The 14,426-nt window shown below is 47.0% G+C and overlaps 1 long non-coding RNA gene across 1 annotated transcript in view; it reads left to right on the top strand.

Annotated features, from left to right (window-relative positions):
• LOC141165144 (uncharacterized) overlaps window positions 1-14,426 on the top strand; it is a 77,941-nt gene that overhangs the window by 10,217 nt on the left and 53,298 nt on the right. The gene's annotated exons all lie outside the window — the stretch shown is intronic.

Raw genomic sequence — 14,426 nt, 5'->3', positions numbered from 1 at the left:
TAATGTGTTTTTTAATGTGTCTAAATGTGTAGAAAATGTGTATATATGTACGTGCATGTAATATGTATGTGTACATGGAAGCAATATGGATACGTGTGTATAAAAAGTACATGTGTGTATTGTGTATGCATATGTGCAGGGTCAGACTGGGGTGTCTGGGGCCCACAGGGAGAACTGACTCTAGGGGCCCACCTACAGCCATATGCAAATATCTGTTATCCGCTATCCCTGTTATAGTGGAGCGCTGACTGGCGGCTCCTGCACATCTACTGTGCGACCCTAACTGGGATGTACAATTACGGTAGTTTGCATTAAAGGGGTTCTTTGGTTAAAACAAGTAATCACCGATCCATGGGATCCACAGGATCGGTGATCACTTATTGATCGTTTGGGTCCGAACATTGGAAAACGCGCCTATCGGAAGAATGGGGAAGTTTTATCCCTGACAGGACACTTATCCCCATTATAAAATGCAGCTTCCAAAAAAGAGTATCACTCACAGTCACTGAGGGAATGAATGGATCAGTGGTCGCATCTCACATGCCACTCCAGTCTAATGGGGTGAAAAGCTTCACATTCTGCCGATTGTGTCCCAGCAGTCAGACCCCCACCAATCAATATTATCACTGATCCTGTGGAGAGGTGATTACTTGTTTTCACCAGAGAACCCCTGTAAGTGCATCTCTGCCGCTCTGGTCCAAGTATTTAATCTCTAAGGCCACGGCCCCACTATCAGTATTTGGTCAGTATTCGGTCAGTATAATTTCTCAGGAGTGGGAGCCAAAACCAGGTGAGGAACAATCAGAGAAAAGGTATAATAGAAACAAGTCACCAATTCTGCATTTATCACCCACTCCTGGTTTTGGCAGCGACTCCTGAGAAAAAATACTGACCGAATACTAATGGTGGGGCTGTGGCCTAATGGAAAAAAATATTTTCCTAGTTAATATCAGCAAGAACAAAATGACTGCCATACACAACACAGTCCACTATATCAACACCAATAATACCACATACAAGGAACAAATACGGCCACACCATGACCAGACCACATATTACCACCCCAAAGTGACCAAATACTACAATACTGATCATGAATACAAACCACAATACTAACAACACTGTTATTACCACCAGCGACATTATACACAGGAGCTCTGTATATAGTGTCAGTGTACAGGTAATACAGGGATCACCAGTGACATTATACACAGGAGCTCTGTATATAGTGTACAGTGTACAGGTAATACAGTGACCACCAGTGACATTATACAGTGGAGCTCAGTATATAGTGTCAGTGTACAGGTAATACAGGGTTCACCAGTGACATTATACACAGGAGTTCTGTATATAGTGTCAGTGTACAGGTAATACAGTGATCACCAGTGACATTATACACTGGAGCTCTGTATTTAGTGAACAAGTATTACAGTGGTCACCAGTGACATTATACACAGGAGCTCTGTATATAGTGTACAAGTAATACAGTGGTCACCAGTGACATTATACACAGGAGCTCTGTATATAGTGTACAAGTAATACAGTGGTCACCAGTGACATTATACACAGGAGCTCTGTATATAGTGTACAGGTAATACAGTGATCACCAGTGACATTATACACAGGAGCTCTGTATATAGTGTACAAGTAATACAGTGGTCACCAGTGACATTATACACAGGAGCTCGGTATATAGTGTACAGGTAATACAGTGGTCACCAGTGACATTATACACAGGAGCTCTGTATATAGTGTACAGGTAATACAGTGGTCACCAGTGACATTATACACAGGAGCTCTGTACATAGTGTATAGTGTACAGGTAATACAGTGATCACCAGTGACATTATACACAGGAGCTCTGTACATAGTGTATAGTGTACAGGTAATACAGTGATCACCAGTGACATTATACACAGGAGCTCTGTATATAGTGCACAGGTAATACAGTGGTCACCAGTGACATTATACACAGGAGCTCTGTATATAGTGTACAGATAATACAGTGGTCACCAGTGACATTATACACAGGAGCTCTGTATATAGTGTACAGGTAATACAGTGGTCACCAGTGACATTATACACAGGAGCTCTGTATATAGTGTATAGTGTACAGGTAATACAGGGATCACCAGTGACATTATACACAGGAGCTCTGTATATAGTGTCAGTGTACAGGTAATACAGTGATCACCAGTGACATTATACAGTGGAGCTCTGTATATAGTATATACATAATACAGTGATCACCAGTGACATACACAGGAGTTCTGTATATACTATATACACACGTGGTCAGAATTGTTGGTACCCCTCGTTTAATGAAAGAAAAACCCACAATGGTCACAGAAATAACTTGAATCTGACAAAAGTAATAATAAATTAAAAATCTATGAAAATGAACAAATGAAAGCCAGACATTGATTTTCTGCTTCCACTGAATTAAAAAAAAAATTAAACTCATGAAATAGGCCTGGACAGAAATGATGGTACCCCTGAAAATAATGTGACAAAAGGGACATGTTAAATCAAGTTGTGTCCACTAATTAGCATCACAGGTGTCTACAATCTTGTAATCAGTCAGTGGGCTTGTATATAGGGCTACAGATACTCACTGTGTTGTTTGGTGACATGGTGTGTACCACACTCAACATGGACCAGAGGAAGCAAAGGAAAGAGTTGTTTCAGGAGATTAGAAAGAAAATTATAGAAAAGCATGTTAAAAGGTAAAGGTTATAAGACCATCTCCAAGCAGCTTGATGTTCCTGTGACTACAGGTGCACATATTATTCAGAAATGTAAGATCCATGGGACTGTAGCCAACCTCCCTGGACGTGGCCGCAGGAGGAAAATTGATGACAAATCAAAGAGACGGATAATATGAATGGTAACAAAAGAGTCCAGGAAAACTTCTAAAGAGATTAAAGGTGAACTTCAAGCTCAAGGAACATCAGTGTCAGATCGTACTATCCACCGTTGTTTGATCCAAAGTGAACTTCATGTAAGACGACCAAGGAGAACACCATTGTTGAAAAAAAAAATAATAAAAAAGCCAGACTGGAATTTGCCAAACTACATGTTGACAAGCCACAAAGCTTCTGGGAGAATGTACTATGGACAGGTGAGACAAAAATGGAAGTTTTTGGCAAGGCACATCAGCTCTATGTTCACAGATGGAAAAATGAAGCATATCAAGAAAAGAACACTGTCCCTACTGTGAAACATGAGGGAGGCTGTTATGTTCTGGGGCTGCTTTGCTGCATCTGGTACAGGGTGTCTTGAATCTGTGCAGGGTACAATGAAATCTCAAGACTATCAAGGGATTCTAGAGAGAAATGTGCTGCCCAGTGTCAGAAAGCTTGGTCTCAGTCGCAGGTCATGGGTCTTGCAACAGGATAATGACCCAAAACACACAGCTAAAAACACCCAAGAATGGCTAAGAGGAAAACATTAGACTATTCTGAAGTGGCCTTCTATGAGCCCTGACCTAAATCCTATGGAGCATCTTTGGAAAGAGCTGAAACATGCCGTCTGGAGAAGGCAACCTTCACACACAAGACAACTGGAGCAGTTTGCTCATGAGGAGTGGGCCAAAATAGCTGTTGAGAGGTGTAGAAGTCTCATTGACAGTTACAGAAATGGTTTGATTGCAGTGATTGCCTCAAAATGTTGTTCAACAAAATATTAAGTTAAGAATAACCATCATTTCTGTCCAGGCTTATTTCATGAGGTTAATTTTTTTAAAATTCTGTGGAAGCAGAAAAGCAATGTCTGACTTTCATTTGTTCATTTTCAAAAATGTGTAATTTATCAGATTCAAGTTATTTCTGTGACCATTGTGGGTTTTTCTTTCATTAAATGAGGGGTACCAACAATTTTGACCACGTGTATAGTGTAAGTGTACATGTAATACACTGACTCACCAGTGATGTCTCTAGGTGAAGTCCTTCATCTTCGCTTTTCTTCTTCATCTGGCACAGACAGCCATCACTTCTTCCAGCCAGGAATCATCTCTGCAGAAAATAACACACAGTTATCAATAACTGATCTCTTCTAGAGAATATTCACACTTTTCCCCCCGACTTCTACACTACACCAGTTGAAGAAAAAAAGCAACATAGTGCCATCCTGTACAGTAACAGGACCCCTCTTTTGTCCCATCCCATGGAAAACAATTTCCTAAAAAGTAAATTATATTACAGAAGTAATAATGTAATAATAATAATTGGAATCTAAAGTAATAATGTTCCCCACTGGTCACCATAAACTAATAAAGTATGTTCCTCAATCTGGCTCCCAAACAGTAATTAAGTCCCTTGTCTAGCCAGGCACCCCCATATGTCCCTTCTGGCCACCATTTGTCTAGTGTGACCCCTCCATATATTTATCCTAGCACACGTGTATCGAGCCTGCCCCCTCCCATATACCCATCCTAGCCCCCCCATGTGGCCAGTCTGCCCCCCCCACATATCCATCCTTGCCTCCATGTTTCCAGCCTGCGCCCCCATATATCCCACCCATATATCCTCCATGTGTCCAGCCTGCCCTCTACATATCCATCCTGGCCTCCATGTGTCCAGCCTCCCCCCTCATATATCCATACTGCCCTTACCCCCTGCATATATCCATCCTGACACCCCCCATATATCCAGCGTGCCCCTCCATATATTTATGCTAGCCCATGTGTATCGAGCCCGCCCCCCCACATATTCATCCTAGCCCCCCATGTGTCCAGCCTGCCCCCCCCATATATCCATCCTGGCCTCCATGTGTTCAGCCTGCCCCCCCCCCATATATCCATCCTGGCCTCCATGAGTCCAGCCTGCCCCCCCATATATCCTTCCTGGCCTCCATGAGTCCAGCCTGCCCCCCCATATATCCTTCCTGGCCTCCATGAGTCCAGCCTGCCCCCCCATATATCCATCCTGCCCCCCATATATCCATCCTGGCCTCCATGTGTCCAGCCTGCCCACCCCCCTTTGCCTGGGTCCAGCCAGGGTTCCCCCTTGTGTGTCCAGCCAGTGCTCCCCCTTGTGTGTCCAGCCAGGGCTCCCCCTTGTGTGTCCATCCAGGGCTCCCCCCCTTGTGTGTCCATCCAGGGCTCCCCCCCTTGTGTGTCCAGCCAGGGCTTCCCCCCCTTGTGCGTCCAGCCAGGGCCCCCCCCTTGTGTGTCCAGCCAGGGCTCCCCCCCCTTGTGTGTCCAGCCAGGGCTCCCCCTTGCATGTCCAGCCAGGGTTCCCCCTTGCGTGTCCAACCAGGGCTCCCCCCTCGTGTGTCCAGCTTTGCCCCCCCTCGTGTGTCCAGCTTGGCCCCCCTCGTGTGTCCAGCCAGGGTTCCCTCTCGTGTGTCCAGCCAGGGCCCCCCCTCGTGTGTCCCGCCTGGGTTCCCCCCTTGTGTGTCCCGCCTGGGTTCCCCCCTTGTGTGTCCCGCCTGGGTTCCCCCCTTGTGTGTCCCGCCAGGGTTCCCCCCTTGTGTGTCCCACCAGGGTTCCCCCTTGTGTGTCCAGCCAGGGTTCCCCCCTTGTGTGTCCAGTCAGCTACCCTCTTGTGTGTCCAGCAAGGCTACCCCCTTGTGTGTCCAGCCAGGCTACCCCCTTGTGTGTCTGTCCAGCTGGGCCCCCCCTTGTGTGTCCAGCTGGGCCCCCCTTGTGTGTCCAGCTGGGCCCCCCCTTGTGTGTCCATCCAGTGTTCCCCCTTGTGTGTACAGCCAGGGCCCCCGCCTTGTGTGTCCAGTCGGCTCCCCCCTTGTGTGTCCAGCTGGGCCCCCCCTTGTGTGTCCAGCTGGGCCCCCCCTTGTGTGTCCAGCCAGGGTTCCCCCCTTGTGTGTCCATCCAGGACCACCGCTTTTGTGTCCAGTTGGCTCCCTCCTTGTGTGTCCAGCCAGCCTACCCCCTTGTGTGTCCAGCTGGGCTCCCCTTGTGTGTCCAGCCAGGGTTGCCCCTTGTGTGTCCAGCCAGGGTTCCCCCCCTGTGTGTCCAGCCAGGCTACCCCCTTGTGTGTCTGTCCAGCTGGGCCCCCCCTTGTGTGTCCAGCTGGGCCCCCCCTTGTGTGTCCATCTGGGCCCCCCCTTGTGTGTCCAGCTGGGCCCCCCTTGTGTGTCCAGCTGGCCCCCCCCTTGTGTGTCCAGCTGGCCCCCGCCTTGTGTGTCCAGCTGGGCCCCCCCTTGTGTGTCCAGCTGGCCCCCGCCTTGTGTGTCCAGCCAGTGGGTCCAGACCATTACACACACACACACACACACACACACACACCTCTTACCTTCCTGCGCTCCCGTGAGGTGTCCTCCTTCTCCTGAGTTGCGCGCCTCCTTCACAGCAGGCGCATGACGATGACGTCATACGCCGGCCGGCGAAGGGAGACACGCAGCTTCAGCTGCTTCACTGGGACGTGCGCTGCGGTGGTTCAGGTAATGAACGCTGCGTGCGCGCGTCCCTGCATACACTGTGCCTGCGCTTTTAAAGGGCCCGTGCCCCTTAAAACCGCAGGATTTTTTTTTGTTCTCTTCTCCCCCCTCTACTCTGCAGCAGGGGGCGGGGCCCACCGGGAAATTTCCCGGTATCCCGCCAGCCCAGACTGACCCTGCATATGTGTGTCATTTCTCTCTGTCCTTTTGTCTCTTTGTATCTTTCTCATTTTTTATTGTCCTGAAAAAGAAAAAAAAAACAGTCAAACCCTCTATCTCTTCCAGAAATTTGGATTGCAGTCTACCCATGAGGCAAAGTCCCATCTGCAGTCTGCCATGGAGTATGTTTATCTGAAATATACTTATCCAGTAAATCAGGTTCCTAACCTGGTTTATGTGTAGTATCCGAATCTTGCTTTATCTAATTTATTTTCTCTTTGAGATTGGTTGATCGTTAGTTGTGCTATGAAAGAACAACATGCTGGACAATTGGGAGTATAACTTGCTGCAATATGCTTTAAAGGGGTTGCCACTACTTTTTTACTTAAAGAGAACCTGTCACCAGTTTTGTCATACATGAACTATATATATGAACTATAACTATGATCTTATTCAGCGCATGTGCTGCATTCCATAAATGCTCAAACAACCACCTTACTCCCCCTGTACAATCCCCCAAAACCTTTTTAAGTTGTCCCACGCTGTATGGTAATTGGGTCCGTCTGGTGCTTGGCCTCGCCATCCCTCCTCCCGGCTACTGCTCACCATCCTCCGTCTTTAATCTTGCGAAATCTTGCGCCTGTGCACAGAAATCGCAGCTCGCGCCTGTGCACTATGCTGTGCCCTACTGAGAGCAGAGTCGAAAACTTAAGTGAGCATGTGCCTGCAGTAGGGCAAAGCATAGTGTGCAGGTGCGAGCCGCGAATTGTGTAGGCACAGGCGCAAGACGTTGCCCGGCATTGTGGATGATGCATGTCATCATCCAAGTCTATTTAAGGAGGAGGATGCCGAGCAGCAGCCGGGGGAAGGGATGGAGAGGCTTGAAACAATGCCCATAGGACCACCCCAATTACCATACAGCGCAGGACAACTTAAAACGTTTTTGGGGGTGCTTACGGGGCAGTCAGGGGGTTGTATGAGCATTTATGGAATGCTGTGCAGACGATGAATAAGACCATAGTTATAGTTCATATATTACAAAACTAGTGACAGGTTCCCTTTAAAACCTATACCTATACCTACTTTGGGAGTGCATCTTATAATCTGAATGTAATTTACCAGTTGCGGTGGAGTGATGTCACAGGAGGCAGGGTCGCTGCTGCAGGAGGCCGCCTCCAGAGATCTCAATCTGCATATGAGCCCCCTCCTGCGACCTTTTTCCCGAAGCCCACTGCAGGAAAATCAATGGGAAGGGGACTCTGCTCACCGCCGTCATTTTATAAAAGCCTAGGTCCCACAGCCTCGCACCGCCGGGACACCCCCTGCTCCCAGCATGGGGCCCGCAGCATCGCCCCACTCCTGCCACCGCTGGCCTCCTGCAGCAGCGACCCTGCCTCCTGTGACACTGTTCCACTGCAGCCGCCCCCCCCCCCCTGGTAAGCTAACGTAAAATCAAACTATAAGATGCACCACCACAGTATTTAAAAACAAAAATGTTACGATTTTTCTCCCCAAAATTTGCAGTGCAACTTATGGTCCGGTGCGTCTTATAGTCCGCAAAATACGGTACATAGGCCATAAATATCTAATCTGTGGGGTAGCGACTAGTGTTGAGCAGATTTGTTCGGCATTTCAAATTCGGGTTTGTGTTCGGGGTTCCGGCTTGTTTGCGCCAAAAAATTGGCTCCTCCCATGAACATCTATGATTTGCCGTGCATCTGCGTGACGCGTGACAGCGTGGCAAATCAGGGATGTTCATGGACAGAGCCGATTTTTTGGCGTGAACAAGCTGGAACCTCGAACACGAACAAGAATTTGAAATGCTGAACAAATTCGCTTAACACTAGTAGCGACACCTCACTGGTCAGCTAATACCTGCACCAAGGGTTGCTGGAATTTCTTGAATGCTGTTGGAACACAGCAGCTCCTTTATCTCTATAGTGGCCATTGCAAGGTACTGCATATTCACTCCCTATTCAAATGAATAGGGGACGGATGTGCAGAACCTGGTCACGGCCACTATAGCTTTGATGAAACTGATGTTTTTGTCAGGCTCTGAGATGTTCGGGCTGCCGCCGATGGCAGTAACATCTGATTGGCGGGGGTGCAGGATGTTGCACCCCCATCCATCAGATATTGATGTCAAGAAAAATGTAGTGGCCAACCTCTATAACATGCAAATTGTCTCTTCAGAGAGGAAGAAGGCTTGAACTTTAGCACCACCTATTGGATGTAGCAATAAACCTATAAGTCTCCTTACGCCGGCTTGGCACTCTCCACAAAGAGAAACAATCTCCTTTAGTCCCCCAGTCAGAAGCCTCTCACCTAGCCAAATCAGATCTGTTGCTTTGACCTGAAGAGAGGCAAACACCGCAAACATGTGGCTGCAAATCAGTGTCTGGTTTTGCTTCTTATCCTAAATCATGTGACAAGGCAAATAAGGGGTCATTATTGACTTATATGATTGCTATATCCAGTTAGTGGTGCTAGAATTCAAGTCCTTTTCCTCCCTACAGAGGTTATTTGCATTTTTAAATCCCCAGAGGAGCATTGCATGGCTTGTAAGTCTTGACAGCTTGGTTCTCTTCCTTAGACCCACATGCTTTAACATTGAATGCACTTTATTCATACACACTAATTACCCTTTAGATAAAGGTAAATGAGCTTTAGATAAAGCTAAAAAGTATTATTAAAATATTTGAAAAAGAAATCACAATCCCTCCCCACCACCACTTCTCATGAATGCTAGGTAGGTGAGTGGTTATACATCAGTGTAACACCCCTTTAGGGCTACCACGGTACACTGGATGTTATGGGAAGTCTCACCTCTCTAGGGCGCAGTGCCTCCACCCGAATTTTGATTGGAGCTCTCTCTCTGGGACTGCAGAAGGACTGTTATCTTCTGCCAGGGGCTGATTCGGGAAGCCCCTGTCACAACTCAGTACACATTCACAGGGAACAAGAGTAAAACCGTTTAACAGGTTTAGTGCTATGAAGCAGAATTTAGGTGGGTTTAAAGGAATAACATACAATACAAGTAACAGTGCTCTATAAAAGTCATATACACATCACAATCTACTTCTACTCCGACCCTGCAAATATAACGTAGCAGGTTTTCCCTTTTTGTATTAACTCAGTCCAAACGTTGGGGCCCAGTTGCCGCGGATGTTGGCGCGCAAATGAAAACCGTTGGTGCACTTAGATGAATATTAATGTCAATAGTCTGGGTTGTAGTGTACTCACTGTAAATAGCGCTGGTAGAACCTCAAGTCTCAGAAGGGCACTCACTGTGTGTCTCAAGCGGTCGGATGGTTCTCTGGACACCAGCTGGGGGGGGCAGGATTCAGGCCTTTATACGGTGGGAGTGCCGGTAAAACTTGCTTCAGAGGGTGACAAGACCGCGCTCTCTCCAGCAGCGTGGGTATCTCAGAGGGGGCTGCCACACTCGGCAGCGTAGAGGAATGCAGATCCACACCGCTCCGTCCCTCACAGCAAGCTGCCACGCTCTTTTTTTCTCTGAACTTTCACTTTCACTTCCTGCCCAGCTCCCTCCCCCAAGTCCCTCCTCATCCAATCCACTCTCTCTCTCCTTCTATCCTTCCAGGCTGTGTCATCTGACTGAAACAAGGGTCCCTGGGAATTGTAGTCCACTGCAGCTCAGGGGAAAAATGGTTAATGTCTGTAGGTCCCTGTTTAACAGCAGCTGCAAAGCTATTCTTAGTGTCTATAAGTTCCAGTATACCAGTAGCTGCCCTGACAATTCCCTGTGCAGGTGTTACATCAGTATTCTACACATGTGCTAGGTCTTCTTTTTATTACTGGGACATGCTGCATCCTACTGTATATTATTATTGTGACCAGGTATTGGTACCTACGGTCTGTTTTCTGTGACGACTTTTTGATTTAATGTTTTTTTTAGTAAATCGCTTTTAATTTAAATTTTAGTGGAAGGACTCAAAAGAAAATAGCTCATGCATTTTTCATCTTTTCAGGATGCAGCTGACGCGCCCCCTGGGCCTGTGTTGTGCTGCTGCTGTGCAGGGGGAATACCCGGAGCCGGATCGCTGGGGGTTGTAGTTCTCCATGGCGGTGACCCGGTCCGTGCCCAGGGTTGTCAAACCAGTGGCAGTCTATTTGTATTGTAATAAGTGTCCGACTACGCCACCCGTGGATTGCGGTCAGTGGGGACCGCCGCTGCGCTGCCGACCGCTGAGGCTGGTGTTGGTTGCGCAGCTGAGTATGGGATAACTCCCCACGGGAGGAGTATTGCCTCAGGGCAGCTAATGTGGATGATGGTGGTAGTGATGGTGTGAGTGTCCCAGTACTGATGGTGCTGGTGCGGCGATGAAACACAGAGACTTGTAATTGCAGTTTCCAAAGCTTTACTCACGGTTGTTATTCAGGTCAATGCTGCAGGCGATGACTGCCCAAGCCGTGCTGCGTCCACCAGGTGAGGGACTCGGTCAACTCCCAGGCAAATCCAGAGCGTGGTTCAGAGCTCCCTTCTCTTCCTTTCTCTGGCCGTCCCCACCAGTGACCCACCTTTGTCCAGCTTCCTCGGGCCTTCTGTTGGCGAAACCTCTCCCGGTTTCCCTGACCCTATGCGGTATGCCTTTCTGGTGGATGTAGTGAGGGGTCGCACCAAGATGTGGTCACAACCTCCGGTTTTGGCTGAGGATTAGTCGCCTCCACCAATTTGGGTTCCGGTACCCTATTCTGCCAACCCTTCACCCAGTATCTCCTCTGGGCATATGGGGTTCCTTCTGCCTTCGTGTCTCTGGGCCTTTCTCTGTGTTCCTTGCTTCCTTTCTCCTCTGTTCCAGTTCCTTTCTTACTTTCCTTTCTGTTCCTTCTTCTCTCTCTCTCTCTCTCAGGCTCCAGCCTCCTGACAAGGCCGGCCTGCAGAGCAGAGCCCATGCAGGGGCTCTGCTTCCTGTCTTCTCCTCAGACTGTCTCCACTGAACTGAACACTGATCTAAGATGGTGCCCACCTTATATACCTCCTTCTGACACCCGAGCCCAGGTGACTAGCAACCAATGGGCTCCTACCTATGCCCAGAAACCCACCCCTATCTGCTCCTACACCACTGGGCTTTCCTCCCCCTCCCCACTCCAGCCAGGAACAGAAGCTGTCGTGCCTGCACTCTGTCTAGTGGGAGCACCGTTGGTCTGTTCCTCGGAAATGGGGTGTGTGTGGTGCATGCAGCCTACTGAGCCCCGGTCCACACTCCATCCTTACCCGGGAGTGGAATATCACACCTCTGGTTCGAGGTGCAATACCCCTGTAGCAGCCGGGTCCTCGGGGTGCTACACAACCAGGTCCTGTAAGGCTGTGTGCCCACTATACATTTTTTAAGCGATTCCGCAGCGGCAATTCCGCCGCGAAAATGCTTAAAAAACGCTTGGTAGAAGGTCTGCCATGTTCCCCAATGATAATCCGCATGTGCTGTGCACATGCTGCGGAAATTTCCGCTGCGGATTATCATTGCGGAAAAATATGCAGCATGTCCATTAATTTTGGGGACATGCAGCGTAATTGCCTCCATTGACTTACATTGAATCGCTTAATATCCGCATGACTACATGTGCACATGCGGATATTAAGCGATTCACTGTGCGGATGGTACCCGGGTATGGAGAAGAGGAGACTTTCCTCTAGACCTGGGTACCATAGTATCTGTAAAAAAAATAATTTAAAATAAAAAAAAACATTATACTTCCCTTCTGATGGCCCCCAGTCTCTTGTGCAGTGCGTCACATGAATAAATTACGTCATGGAAGGTCCTTTTTACACCACCGTGAGCCACCGGGAGACCGGAGAAGGAGACCGGAGAAGGAGACCGGGGGCCATCGGAAGGTGAGTATAATGTTTTTGTTTATTTTTTACCATTTTATTCTTTTTTTTAACTATTAACTTGGTCACACTATATAAATCCATGCTGGTTGCATGGATTTATACTGTATAGTGTGAAAAAGTTATCAAGCACTTTTCAAGTGATGCTAAAATCGCTTGGAAAAGCGCTTGACAACCCGCATGCGAAATCGCATGTGCAAAACGCGTGACAAACGCTTGTCCCTGGCTGAAAAAACGCATGTAAAATCCGCATGCATTTTTTCTGCCAAGGAGATGCAGAAATGCTCAGGAAAAATCCGGAGCATTTCTGCATCGTGGGTACTTAGCCTAATGGTGGGCAGAATTAGAGTGTCTGTCCTTGTGGGGTGCACTTACATAGTACTGTCTGCCTTTGCCATTTATCATTGGGACTTCTATTGTAAGCAGATATTGGTAAGTATGGTCTCTTCTTCTGTGATGATTTTTGGATTTGATGTCCTTTTATGTGAATTGCTTTTAAACAAATATCTGGAAGCCTGAAGATCACATGACCTCATGATCCAATATAAGAAATCTACTGAATTATATTATACTGACAGCTTTAATTGGATTTATCTGGTAATTCATTTTAGATTCCAGCAGTAATAGTAGAATGATGATATTTAGATTAAGTTGGTTCATCAGTTTACCCTACATTTAAATTAATATAAAATATGGAGTTTAATCCTTTTAAAAGCATTACATGAATATTTGTATGGGGTTTATAGTTCTGTATCAAATTGCTGCATGGTATTGACATTATAAATAATAAAAATACATAAAAATTATAAATGTACACTTATACACCTTGTCAGAGGAACAACCGGGGGATCACACAGATATCCCCGCGCTGTTACCAATTTGTCATGAACAGCACTATGCTGCCTCCAATCGTCAGGACAATTAAACAATTGACTGATGATGGGTGGATGAGGCCATGCCTGCCTTCCCTACAAGGCCGGTTATTAGGGAACTCACAGTGAACATATAATATATACATATACGATTCCAACATTCCGCAATAACCCAAGAAAAACTGTTATGATTGAGTAGCAACTCACTCGGAAAAAAAAGGAACAAACTAAAAATTACAACTTACCCTACCAGTTCCTGTACAGACTAGAGATCCTGACCAGTAGTCCCTAAAGGTTCCTGCGTGAACAGAGATAGCTCTAACTACAGGCTAAAATATGTCAGCTCGAACTTATGCTCCCTGAAAGGCCATTGAGCGCTTCATGTGCCTCCTAAAGAACTGGAGGGCAGAGCAGAGTGTGAATTACCTACAACAGGGAAAGCGTGCTGAAAAAAAGAAAAGATCCCAGAATGAGTAATGTAAACCACAAAATACAAGCTAAAGTATAAAGTACATACTGTTAGATTATATGTTGCCTACTTCCTAAAAAGAAACAGAAGGAAATCCTAGCTGGAATTTCACTGTCTGGCTTTAAGCTATAGCAAAATGGCTAAACATCCAGAAGAAACGATCACCAGTAGAGATGAGCGGTGTTCGACTAGAACTGTTCGCCAATCTCAAATTCGAGCTGTTTTGGGCGGTGTTCGAGTTGTTCGACGAACCCGAACGATTTGCAAAAAATTCGGCTGTTCGAGGTTATGTTCGATAACTGTTCGTGCACCAAAAGCGTGTCCTGCATGTCTGGCGCTATTTAGAGCACCAATCATGCAGGGATTGTCTGCCACTCACTGTAATGCCACAGCCATGGTGGTTGTGGCATTACAGTGATTGCCCAAATCGATGGGAACAGTGCCAACAGTGAAACATGAAAAGCCGGCAATTCAGCAGCGGCATACACCGGTACCCGACAATTTAGAACCGAAAGAATAGAGCTTCACACATAGATTAGATAGATATAAATATGTCAGCCACATATATACGAAGTACAGTGAAAGTGCTGCTTACTGTACTTGTCATTTAGCGTAAAGGATTTATCAAAAAAAATAATAGTGTTTTCATGCACCGTCTCTTTAAAAAAGCCGG

Source organism: Phyllobates terribilis, unplaced genomic scaffold (assembly GCF_046119375.1).
Source record: "Phyllobates terribilis strain yellow unplaced genomic scaffold, ASM4611937v1 Scaffold_11__3_contigs__length_659146591, whole genome shotgun sequence".
Lineage (NCBI taxonomy): Eukaryota > Metazoa > Chordata > Amphibia > Anura > Dendrobatidae > Phyllobates > Phyllobates terribilis.
Note: the sequence above shows the minus strand (reverse complement) of the source record. Positions and strands in the feature narration are given on the sequence as shown.